The 13,710-nt window shown below is 46.5% G+C and overlaps 1 long non-coding RNA gene across 1 annotated transcript in view; it reads right to left on the reverse strand.

The window, feature by feature from the left end:
- The window catches only part of LOC122549529, a 7,201-nt gene extending 6,984 nt beyond the window's left edge, over nt 1-217 (reverse strand). The window contains exon 1 of the long non-coding RNA XR_006311553.1: nt 184-217. This is a non-coding gene — a long non-coding RNA (uncharacterized LOC122549529). The remainder of the gene's footprint in view (nt 1-183) is intronic.
- Between the last annotated feature and the right edge of the window lie 13,493 nt (nt 218-13,710).

Raw genomic sequence — 13,710 nt, forward strand, 5'->3', positions numbered from 1 at the left:
CACCCTCCCCTATACCGCACCAATCCCCCTCCACGCTCCTCTATCCTACACCAATCCCCCTCCACCCTCCCTTATACCGCACCAATCCCCCTCCACCCTCCCCTAGTTGGGAAGATGCTATAGCAAATTCACATTTCATGAAATGCATGTTATTGCAGAATGACCTGCATTTAGAATTCCAACCTGAATATTCCAGACTGCGCTGGACAGACAAGAGGGTTTCACAGGAATCAAGGGATGTATGCGTTGCGTTGGAAAGCATTTGTGATCTGCCCTGATATTTCCTTTTATGGTGCAGTCTTGTTTGATTACGGTCATGAGAAACATCTTAGTGCCAAGTGTATTCTATACAAGGCAGGGACTGGTTCACTCAGCTGGCTGGATATCATGCAGCTTGATGACAGGAGAATCACAGAGTCATAGAGATGTACAGCACGGAAATAGACCCTTCGGTTCCAGTCGTCCATGCCAAACAAATATCCGAACCTAATCTAGTTCCATTTGCCAGCACTTGGCCCATACCCTTCTCAACCCTTCCTATTCATTTTCCCATCCAGATGCCTTTTAAATGCTGCAATTATGCCAGCCTCCATCACTTCCTCTGGCAGCTCATTCCACATACAAACCACCCTCTATGTGAAAAAGTTGCCTGTTAGGTCTCTTTTATATTTTTCCCCTCTCACCCTAAACCTATGCCCTCTAGTTCTGGACTTCCCCACCCTAGGATAAAAGACCTTATCTATTTACCCTATCCATTTCCCTCACGTCCCTCTATAAGGTCACCCCTCAGCCTCCGACGCTCCAGGGAAAACAGCCCCAGCCTGTTCAGCCTCTCCCTCTAGCTCAAATCCTCCAACCCTGGCAACATCCTTGTAAATCTTTTCTGAACCCTTTCAAGTTTCACAACATCTTTCCGATAGGAAGGAGACCAGAATTGCATGCAATATTCCAACAGTGGCCTAACCAATGTCCTATACAGCTGAAAAATGACCTCCCAACTCCTGTACTCAATACTCTGACCAATAAAAGAAAGCATACCAAACACCACCTTCACTACCCTATCTACCTGCGACTCTACCTTCAAGGACCTATGAACCTGCACTCCAAGGTCTCTTTGTTCAGCCAAACTCGCCAGGACCTTACCATTTGGTGTGTCAGTCCTGCTCTGATTAGCTTTTCCAAAATGCAGCACCTCGCGTTTATCTGAATTAAACGGCATCTACCATTCCTGCATTCTTTCACAGGATGAGGGTGACACTCACTAAGCCAGCATTTATTGCCCATCCCTGATTGTAGTTGAGAGTCAATCACATTGCTGTGGGTGTAGAGCACAATTGAGGATATTGGAAATGGTGCAGAGCTTTGGGAACTTTCTGATCCCAAGTAGAATCCACCTGTCGGCAGACACGTGGCCATCCTCTTGGCTATTTCCTGTGTGCTGGGAAACTCAGGGCCAAAGGCACCATGTGTTCTGACTGGCCCTGATGAAGACTGACTGGCCCTGATGAAGACTGACTAGCCCTGATGAAGACTGACTGGCCCTGATGAAGACTGACTGGCCCTGATGAAGACTGACTAGCCCTGATGAAGACTGACATCCTCTTGGCTATTTCCTGTGTGCTGGGAAACTCAAGGCCAAAGGCATGATGAAGACTGACTAGCCCTGATGAAGACTGACTAGCCCTGATGAAGACTGACTGGCCCTGATGAAGACTGACTAGCCCTGATGAAGACTGACTGACCCTGATGAAGACTGACTAGCCCTGATGAAGACTGACTGGCCCTGATGAAGACTGACTGGCCCTGATGAAGACTGACTTGCCTGATGAAGAACTGCAGTGTGGGGAGCACTGAGAGCTCTAATGCAGCCAGACCATGGAGTCGCAGATCAAGTGCTGATGGAGAGACTGGGGGATGGGAGAGGCTGTGGAGATTGAATGCTCAACAACTCTGGGTCACTGGTGACATTACTAAGATGAACAGGCCACTCTACCAACATCAATGTTGTCCCTGTAGAACTCTCTCACAGAGCTGCCACCACCTTCTGACATTGCAAAGTCATGATCGTGGTCATGTTTGGTTTTGAGGGGGCAGCTGATGGGTCAAAGCTGGGTAAAAGCTTGGTCCACGAGGGCTTTAAGAAGGCAGAGCTGGGTTGAGGGAGGGAATTCAGAGCTTCGGACCCGAGCAGCTGAAGGCAAAACCACCAAAGGGAAAAAGGATGTGCAAAGGCCAGAATTGGAGAAACTGCCCCAGTGTGACAACTAACTGATCTTAACAGTCTGGAAGACAACTGAAGGAAAACGTCAGAGGCATGCGTACACGTTCCAAAGCAACATCTGATGACCTTACTCCATGATCTCAGGAGCAACAGAATGTTTAGAGGAAATTGCCTTCAAATAAATGATGGAGGACCTCCAATTTCCTTTGTGACTAACATCTCAAGGATGAAATCAATCTATTCATCAGCATTAACAAATCATTAAGTCACTTCAACAAGCGTTCTGAGTGAGGGGGTTCACTGCACCCAAAATGTTAACTCTGCTTTCACTCCACAGGTGCCACCAGACCTGCTGAGCGTCTCCAGCAATTTCTGATTTTGCCTCTGATTTCCAGCATCCACAGTTCTTTGGGGTTTCTTTGTTGAGCAAAGCCAGCGTATCTTAACATAAGCAAAACAACAGAGGCTGAAAAGTGTGAAATAAAAGCAAAGTGTTCTGGACAAACCCAGCAGGTCTGGCAGCTTCTGTGGAGAGAGAAGCAGAGCCCACGTTTCAAGTCCAGGATGATGATTCAGCTATTACGAGGGGGCATAGCTTTAAATTAAGGGGTGGTAGGTATAGGACAGATGTTAGGGGTAGATTCTTTACTCAGCGAGTCGTGAGTTCATGGAATGCCCTGCCAGTAGCAGTGGTGGACTCTCCCTCTTTATGGGCATTGGATAGACATATGGAGGATAGTGGGCTAGTGTAGGTTAGGTGGGCTTGGATCGGCGCAGCATCGAGGGCCAAAGGGCCTGTACTGCGCTGTATTCTTCTATCTTCTATGTTCTATGATTCTTCAGCGTTCCGGCAGTTCCATTTGCTGTTTTCCTTTCAGAGGTCTCTTACTTGCTCAACCACAGGGCTCCTCTCTTCAGATCAGCAGTTCTCAAATGCTTTTGTTCATGGATGACTCGAGGCAGGAGGGAGGAAGATCCTGTGAAGGACACCTGCATCCTATTTCACTCACCAGAAAATAAAACACAGCAAAGTTAACAGGAAGTCGAGAGTGTGGTGCTGGAAAAGCACAGCCGGTCAGGCAGCATCAGAGGAGCAGGAGAATCGACAATTTGAGCAAAAGCCTTTCATCAGGAATGAGGCTTGTGGCCTAAGAGGGCTGAGAATTAAATGGGAGGGGGTGGGGCTGGGGGGAAGGTAGCTGAGAATTCGATAGGTAGATGAAGGTGGGGGTAATGATGATAGGTCGGAGAGGAGGGTGGAGCAGATAGATGGGAAAGACGACGAATAGGTCAAGAGGGTGGTGCTGAGTTTGAGGCTTGGGAGTGGGATAAGGTGGGGGGAGGGGAAATGAGGAAACTGGTGAAATTCACATTGATCCCATGTGGTTGCAGGGTCCCAAGGCAGAAGATGAGGCGTTCTTCCTCCAGACGTCGGGTGGTTAGGGTTTGGCGATGGAGGAGGCATGTCCTTGGCGGAGTGGGAAGGGAAGTTGAAGTGTTCGGCCACAGGGCAGTGGGGTTGGTTGGTGCGGGTGTCCCGGAGATGTTCTCTGAAACGACCCGCAAGTTGGCATCCTGTGTAGAGGAGACCACATCGGGTGCAACGGATACAGTGGATGATGTTTGTGGAAGCACGGGTAAAACTCTGGATGTGGAAGGATCCTTTAGGGCCTTGGACAGTGATGAGGGGGGAGGTGTAGGTGCAGGTTTTGCATTTCCTGCGGCGGCAGGAGAAGGTGCTGGGAGCGGGGTGAAGGCTGATGGGGGTGCGTGGATCTGACAAGGGAGTCATAGAGGGAATGGTCCTTTCGAAACACTGATAGGGGTGGGGAGGAAAATATATCCCTAATGGTAAGGTGTGTTTGTAGGTGGCGGAAGTGGCGAAGGACGATGCGATGTATACAGAGGTTAGTGGGTGGAAGGTGGAAGAGATGATTTTTGGACTTTCCAATGTCCTCGTTGCGTTGGGAGGAGTAGGGTTCAAGGGCAGGGGGGCAGGAGGTGGAGGAGATGTGCTGGAAGGCACCGTTGACCACGTGGGAAGGGAAATTGCGATCTTTGAAGAAGGTGGCCATCTGGGATTTTCTATGGTGCAATTGATCATCCGTGGATTCAAGTCCTGTATGAGCTAAGGTAACCATGAAGGACTCTCCTTCTCAACCTCTTGCCCACTTGAGGTGTGGTGACCCGCAGGTTAAATCAGCAATTGTCCCTCTCTCTAACAAGAATAGGACCATAATGACGTAAACTTTACTGAACATGAATGAGCCTTCTCTCCTTATGTGATGTCATCCCATCACTTCCTGGTTTTCAAATCTGGAAAAACAGATACCAGGTTTTTTTCCTTTGTTTGAACAATGGTACAAAAGCAAGAACTTGCATTTACATAGCACCTTTCACAATCTCAGAATATATTCAATGAAGTGCTGATGGAGTGCCATATCACTGCTGCAATATCGGAAATGACTAAGTGTTATCAAATGAATACTGATCGAGGAACAACTAATCTCCCTTCCAAATCTGTGTTTATAAATGTTTTACCTCTGACATCTTAATTTGGCATCATTCTTGACAAATGATATAAAAGTCTTCTCTCATTAATGATTTATACTGCAAATGGTTTAATTCTTTTCCCAGTGATTAACAACCCATGACAGAATAAAACCCATAATAAAGGATTTAATTGCTGGTCTGACTGAAAGCAGCAGAGCCCTCAGGCTGCACTGAGAAATCTCAATAGTACTGTGTCGTAGGAACCATTCGGTCCATCGAATCTGTGATGGCTCTTTCAAAATGCAAACAATCTACCCACATACCCTTCATCTCCACCTCCCCTTCTCCAGAATCTCTACAATTTTCATTCACAGGAGCAAAGATAATTTGTTGCAGTTTGAAGAAGAACAGGAGGATTTTCCTGGTGTTCACATTTATCCCTCAAATGACACATTAAGAACAAGTTATCCGCTGCTGTGTGGAAGCTGTGCCCCTTGATTTTGAAGAGATGATTTTTGGACTTTCCAATGTTGCAAATTGGACTGAGACAAGTCAAACTGCTTGAAGCTGCAAAGCCACGTCAAGGTAGATGCAAGAAGTTAACTTGCCTTCGGGTTGGGGAAAAAAAAATGAGACTGCCACGTTTGGAGCACTGCGTACAATTCTGGTCGTCCTGCTGCAGGAAGGATATTATTAAACTGAAAAGAGTGCAAAAAAGAACTCCAAGGATGTTACCGAGACTAGAAGGTTTGAATGATAACGAGAGGCTGGAGAGGCTTGGGCTTGCTTTCCCTGGAGCATTGGAGGCTGAGGGGTGACCTTATAGAGGTTTATAAAATCTATGAGGGGCATAAGATAAGGTGAAAAGCCAAGGTCTTTCCCCCAGGGTAGGGGAGTCCAAAACTGGAGGGCGAAGGTTTAAGGTGAGAGGGGAAAGATTTAAAAGGGATCTGAGCAGCCACGTTTTCACACACGGTGGTATGTGTATGGAACAAGCCGCCAGAGGAAGTGGTGGAGGCTGGTACAACTTCAACATTTAAAAAACATTGAACAGATACATGAATAGGAAAGGTTTAAAGGAATATGGGCCAAAAGCAGGCAATGGGGCTAGTGCAGTTCTGGAAACCCGGTCGGCATGGATGAGTTGGGCTGAAGGGCCTGTTTCCGTGCAGTATGATGCTGTAACAATCTAGTCTCAACAAAACATATAATGCACTCAGAAAAGACATTATTAATTGGACATTGGCACCATGGCTATCATACATTTCCAGGATCATTCTCGTAAACCTCCTCTGGAACCCCTCAAAGTCCATCACATCCTTTCTGATCACTTGCCCCTCAGAGCTGGTTGAACATTTGATCAGATCACAGCTAACTTGATTGTAATCTCAGTTCTGCATTGTTGCCTGCACCTAATCACCTTTGACTCCCTTGTTATCCATCTTTGCTTTAAAAATATCCAACCACTTCATCTCTAATGCTCTCTAACAAACTGTATTCCAATGATTCATGACTCTCTGATAAAGAAATAGAGCTTTGCCTATTTTCATATTAAATTGGAGGCACTTTATGATTAGATTCTCTACAGTGTGGAAACAGGCCCTTCAGCCCAACCCTACCTTCCAAAGAGTAACCCACCCAGACCCATTCCCCTCTGACTAATGCACCTAACACTACAGGCAATTTAGAATGGCCAATTTACCTAACCTGCATATCTTTGGACTGTGGGAGGAAACTAGAGCACCCCACACAGACACAGGGAGAATGTGTAAACTCCAGACAGACATTCGCCCGAGGTGGGAATTGAACCCAGGCCCCTGGTGCTGTGAGGCAGCACCGCTAACCACTGAGCCACCGTGCCGCCCCAATACTGAGATGGTGCACCTTCATTCTACTTTAAATATTTGAGCCAAAGTTTTCAGCAGTGAAATTGGGAAGTACATCTTCATTCAAAGAGTAGGGGAACGTTTGAATCTCTTCCATGACATATGAGGTCAAGTGTTGATTTTTAACCCTGAATTTGGTAGGTTTTCTTGAGAACCGAAGCGATTAAGAAATTTGGGACAAAAAAACCAATACACAATGTAGGTCGTTGGTAAGCCACAATCTCATTGAAATATGAAAGAGCCCTGAGACTTAATTGTATCTTCACATTCCTATATTTGTGATGTTATTCCTATGTCTGATGTTGTCCATTGACCAGGCTTTGTTGACCATTGTAACTATGACAGCTGCATGTCAATGACAGTATCTTCAGAAAGTTGAATTCAAGGTTAGAATATTCTTTTCTTCTCCATCAAACTCTGAACAAACACTTCAGTCCACACTTATTGCTCATACATAATTTCCTTTGAGAAGATGGTGTTGATCTGACTATTTGAACTGCATTAAAAATCACACAACACCAGGTTATAGTCCAACAGGTTTAATTGGATGTTCAAGCTTTCAGAACGCTGCTCCTTCATCAGGGAGCTAGTGGGGCAGTCCTTGGAGTGTAGGCACACCCTACACCCCTTCAATGGAGGAGATGTTAAGTCAAAGCTATTCATTTGATGTTCCTCATGATTGGGATGCAAGAGACCAGACTTGGAAAGGAAAGGTTGAAAAGAATATGGACCAAAAGCAGGCAATGGGGCTAGTGCAGTTCAGGAAACCTGGTCGGTATGGATGAGTTGGGCTGAAGGGTCTGGTTCCGTTATACAGTATGAAAAGAGGGTGCTTGTTGGTTGCACCATCATGGAGACACAATGGAAACAATTGACAATTATTTTCACACCGAGGTTCTTGTTTAATGTCAGTGAAAATAGGTTGTATGTAAGATTTCTATAGTGTGGAAGCAGGCCATTTGACCCATTGAGTTCACACCAACTCTCCAAACAACATCATATCAAGATCCTCACTGCCACCACACCCCGCCCCCCTCCTCAACAAACTACTCCGTAACCCTACATTTCCAATGGCTAATCCACTTAGCCTGCACACCCCTGGACAATGTAGCATGGCAAAACCATCCAATCTGAACATCTTCGGACTGTGGGAGGAAGCCCACACACATATAGAGAGAACTTGCAAAGTGTACGCAGGTGCTTGCCTGAGGATGGAAGCAGTCTCGGATCCCTGACACTTTGAGGCCACAGTGCTAACCACTAAGCCTCACCCTTTAGCCCTTGTAAATGCAGGGTTGTGGAGCTAAGAGTACAGGCCTAGGTCTGGATGGGATGCTTTTCGGAGGATGGGCCGAATGGCCTCTTTCTGCATTGTGGGGGTCCTATGACAATGAAAGTCACCATGGACCTGCTTTCTCATTGGTGAGAGATGACTGGCGGTGATTTAACCCGAGGGTTACTGCACCTCAGGCAAGGAGAGAGATTGAGAAGGAAGTCCTGCATGGCAACTTATGTTGGCGCCGGAATTGCCTCACTCTGTACTTGTACGGTCATCTCCTACAAACCGACCGACTCCCACAGCTACCTGGGACTACACCTCCTCCCATCCTGCCCCCTGTAAAAACGCCATCCCATTCTCCCAATTCCTTCGTCTCCGCCGCATCTGCTCCCAGGAGGACCAGTTCCAAAAACGTACAACCCAGATGGCCTCCTTCTTCAAGGACCGCAATTTCCCCCCCGACGTGGTCGACGATGCCCTCCACCGCATCTCTTCCACTTCCCGCTCCTCCGCCCTTGAACCCCGCCCCTCCAACCGCCACCAGGACAGAACCCCACTGGTCCCCACCTACCACCCCACCAATCTCCATGTACAGCGCATCATCCGCCGTCACTTCCGCCACCCCCAAACAGACCCCAGCACCAAGGATATATTTCCCTCCCCTCCCCTATCAGCTGTCCGTAGAGACCACTCCCTCCGCGACTCCCTTGTCAGATCCACACCCCCCACCGACCCAACCACCACTCCCGGCACCTTCCCTTGCAACCGCAGGAGGTGCAACACTTGCGCCCACACCTCCCCCCTCACTTCTCTCCAAGGCCCCAAAGGAAACTTCCATATCCGCCACAGATTCACCTGCACCTCCACCCACATCATCTACTGCATCCGCTGCAGCCGGTGTGGCCTCCTCTATATTGGGGAGACAGGCCGCCTACTCGCGGAGCGACTCAGAGAGCACCTCTGGGCCACCCGGACGAACCAACCCAACCAACCTGTGGCACAGCATTTCAACTCCCCCTCCCACTCCACCGAGGATATGCAGGTCATTGGACTCATCCACCGCCAAACCACAACAACCCGACGGTCGGAGGAGGAGCGTCTTATCTTCCGACTGGGAACACTCCAACCGCAGGGGATGAACTTGGACTTCACCAGTTTCTTCATCCCCCCAAACGTCGATTCTCCTGTTCCCTGGATGCTGCCTGACCTGCTGCGCTTTTCCAGCAACACATTTTCAACTAGCTATCCAGCCAACTGAGCTAACCAACCTCCTATCAGAAACCACCTGCCTGCTCTGAGAAGTGAGACTAACAGCGAATTGCTATTCCTATCGTTCCATCACATTTTATTACCTCAACCTGAGAACGTCTAACCTGAATAAATGAGTCGTGTTATAAAACATTGAAACAGGGTGGCCAACCTAATACAACCTACAAGCAAGTCTGTTGTATGTGTAAATGGGCACATAAAAACAAAGCCCTCAAGTCAATGTGCTCACCATTGCTGAACGTCCAAGTGTTCTGAAACACATTGCTATACCTTCAGCTGTGCTGCAAGTAAAGAGTTATTAATGAGCTGCCGAGAAAATGAAATGGAATAAGTCACTTTAATACTCCATTACATTCGCTCAGTATATAACTATTCAACCTTGCTGATCCTTCACTAGTTTGACATTTTTAAGTTCGGAATTGAAATGCTGGTTCTTCGACATTGAAATTGCGATAGAGATTCAAACTTTAAATGCAAATGTCATTTAAATTGCTCTCTCCATTGTGTTTCCTTTGATAGCTATGTGCTCACAATATCCAATTTCAGACTGTTCTCTCTTTTCCCCACATTAGCATGAAGATTGGCATGAAAAAATGCAACCTGTTATTTATACAATTCTGTGGAGGTGAGAGAGACAGAAAGGAAGGAAAAGGGGATTTATTTATGCAATGTGACTGGCCTCCTCTGGTTCCCGAGGCCACTGGAGCAAATCCTCATGGGAATGAAATTGGCTGACACAACTTTGGGCCACGAACTGCCACAAAATTGACACCAGAAGCTCATGTTGGGCAGGCAATGGCCAAGTGGCATTATTGCTACACTGTTAGCCTAGATAATGTTCCTGAGACCAGGTTTGAATCCTTCTATGGTAGAGTTGGAATTCAATTTTTTTTAAAAAACTTGAAATTAAGAGTGTGATGATAACTGTGAATCTGAACCATAATTGTCAGGAAAGCCCCTCTGGTTCACTAATATCCTATAGGGAAAGAAGCTGCTGTCCTTACCTGGTCTGGCCTACGTGTGATTCCAGGCCCGCAGCAATTAGGTTGACTCTTAGCTGCCATTAAGGGGTGGCAATAAATGCTGCCCAGCCAGTGATACCTTCCTCCTGTGATTGAATAGAGAAAAAAAATAGAGAACAATTGAATGCCTTTGACAGAAATCTGGGACTGACCTTTTCTCAGTTGAGGTGATGGAAAGTGTCAAAGTTGCATTTTCCTTTGATGTTAAATTGAAAATTCATGCCAAGGGATGTTACCTGCCTACAGCAATTACAGTTGGATTTCTCTTCCTGGAACTGAGGCATCCTGTTCAGTGTATGATTTGTTCTCTGTAGTGATGAACACTTTGCTATTTTGACAGTGGGACCTTCCTTCACATTGCTTATGGTCCATGAGGTATTAACATTCCTTTAATGGGCAGGGCTTATGTTTTGTAGTACCAGGTGGATTAATAGGAATATGTTTCTGTGCACTTGCAAAACCGATCTTTGTATAGCCTCTATATGAGCAGCAAAATGCTGCTCATTGTTGATTGTGGCATTTTTCGAAGGTTTCATTCTTGGAATGTGACTTCACTAGCTGTTCAAACTTATCCATTTTAAATTGGCATTGTAAAGCTGGTTGAAGCCCCCATGACCCACTGCAGTGTTGATGCTCCCTTAGCACTACTAAGGTTATGGGATTTGGAACCAGCTATGATCAATGTTTTACAATGTACCAGTTTGAATGTTTTCTACTCAAGCCTGCAGTTGGACTGGAATCTGCAACTTTCTCACTCCGAGGTGAGTGTGCTGAGTTTGAGTGCGAGTTTGATTTGAGGTTGGGTTTGATTTACTGTTGTTACATACCAAGATGCAGTGAGAAGTGTTGCATGGCCTGCTATTCAGGCAGATTGTGTCATACAAAGTGCATTAGGGTAGCAGAGCAGAGTGCAGAATACAGTGTTACAGCTGCAGAGAAGGTGCAGAGATTGAGTAGGGAAGTCCTATGTATCTTGCCCCTCTAGCTACCTCATTCAGGAGCAGCGCTTTGATAGCTAGAGCTTCCAAATAAACCTGTTGGACTACATTGTGGTATTGTGTGACCTTTGACTGTTGTCCACCCCAGTCCAACACTGGCACCTTCACACCATGGCTCTGAGAGGGAAGTGTACACTCCTGCTGGGGTCCTGGGCACCAGTCATGGCCCTGAGCGATTCATGGGAAATCTTATAGTTGGTTCGGCCAGGCATCCTTGATGCCAGGGCACTGTGGGGTCAGGTCTTCTTCCTGTGAGGGTCGGGCCTGAGCTCCAGGTTTCCACAGAGAAGGTCAGGCTCATGAGAAAGCATTAGGTCCTTCAGACCTCTGGGGTTACAATTCCATAGTCGGTGGTTCGTGAAAGTAGAATCATGCAGTCACAGAATCCCTACAGTGTGGAAGAAGGCCACTCAGCCCATCAAGTCTACACCTATTCTCTGATGAGAATCCTACCCAGACCCAGGGCCCTACCTTTTCCCCATAACCATGCACTTCCCAGGGCTAACCCATCTACCCTGGTAAGTATGGGGCAATTCATAGAATTTTTTTAATAGAATCCCTACAGTGTGGAAACAGGCCCTTCGGCCCAACAAGTCCACACTGACCCTCCAAAGGGTAACCCCCAGACCCATTCCCCAATCCTATTAGTGTACATTTACCCCTGACTAATGCACCTAACCCACATATCCCTGAACACTATGGTGCAATTTAGCATGGTCAATTCACCTAACGTGCACATCTTTGGACTGTGGAAGGAAACACCCAGAGGAAACCCACGCAGACACGGGGAGAATGTGCAAACTCTGCACAGACAGTCCCCCGAGGCTGGAATCGAACCTGGGACCCTGATGTTGTGAGGCAGATTTAAGAGAACGTTGTTAATAATTCTGATGGACTTAGGATTGGGGTTTAGAAGAGCAGAACGATTGTAAGATATGTAAGAATAAGATCTGCTGCAGACAGCTCAGAAAATGTTACCACACTCTGGTGCCATCTCGAATCCAGTTTGCTATCAACTGATCCACAGCTACAGCTACCAGTGTTAGCAAGTACATTCCATTCTGTATCCCTACAATGTATTTCATTCACCTTTCAAACCAATCGTTTGTAGAGTGGATCGAGGAATGACTTGATGCTGGAGGGATGACAGAACCATTTTAATCACATCTGTGATTTCCAGAGACACGGCAGTACAGCCAAAGTTAGCGCTTTTGAGATATTGTGCCATTAATCCTTCCAACTGCAAAGGTCACAGCTGCTGAATTAACTGTCCTCAGTGATATATTAAGCTTTCAAGATCTGTGACAGCTTTGGTCCCTCACATTTTCAAAATCTGATAATTGTCATTTCCATTCCCTTGCACCTCACATGGTGGATGTTTGGCTTTGACTTTAATGCAGGGCAATGACTGGCATGTGACATTTAATGCTTCAAGTCAGCAGTAACCTCGGATATTTCATTCGCAACACGATCAAGGTCAGCATTATTAACCTCCTGCTAGTGACTTAATTATATAATGCAATGCTAAAGGAACATATCATTTCCTGCACATAACAGCATAAGGAATAGGACTAGATGTTGACAATATGGCCCCTCAAACCTGTTGCGCTGGTCAATATAATCACGTCTGATCTTTACCTGCAACTTGACCTTTCCACCTGCTCCCCCATCAAAAATCTATCCTCGCATTAAATATATTCAATGATGGGACAAGCTTTAAGTGAAGAATTTCTTTCTCATCTGAGTCCTAAATGACTGAGCACTTCTCCTGAGATTGTATGTTCCTATGTTCGACGTTCTCCAGGTAAGGGAAACAACCATTGAGCGTATGATACCGTATGGCAGCCAGCATGGTGACGCAGTGGTTAGCACTGCTACCTCCCAGTGCCAGGGACCCAGGTTCGATTCCCACCTCAGGTGGCTGTCTGTGTGGAGTTTGCACGCTCTCCCTGTGTCTGTGTGGGTTTCCTCCCACAATCCAAAGATGTATAGGTCAGGTGAGTTGACCATGCTAAATTGCCCAGAGTGTTAGGTGCATTAGTCAGTGGTAAATATGGGGAAGGGGTCTGGGTGGGTTACTCTTTGGAGGGTTGATGTGGACTTGTTGGGCCGAAGGGCCTGTTTCCATACTGTAGGGAATCTAATCATGATCTATCAAGCCTTTTGTAATCCTGTATCATTCACTATTTATAAAAGGAGGTTGACAAAAGGTGGGTAACTATCGGCCCGTTAGCTTAATTTCTGTAGTGGGGAAAACGCTCGAATGCATCTTTAAGGAAGAAAAAGTGGGAATTCCAGTTAGAAATTGTCTCATCAGGCAAATGCAGCATGGGTTCATGAAAGGCAAGTCATGTTTAACTAATTTATTGGAATTCTTTGAGGTAGTTGAAACTAGAACCGGGGGCATAGCCTCAAAATGAGGGGGAGCAGATTTAGGATTGAGCTGAAGAAGAGAGTCTTCAACCAGAGAGATTGTAAATCTATGGAATTCGCTGCTCAGTGAAGCAATTGAGGCTTCCTCATTGACTGTTTTTGAGGCAAA

Source organism: Chiloscyllium plagiosum, chromosome 4, assembly GCF_004010195.1.
Source record: "Chiloscyllium plagiosum isolate BGI_BamShark_2017 chromosome 4, ASM401019v2, whole genome shotgun sequence".
NCBI classification, from domain to species: Eukaryota; Metazoa; Chordata; class Chondrichthyes; order Orectolobiformes; family Hemiscylliidae; genus Chiloscyllium; species Chiloscyllium plagiosum.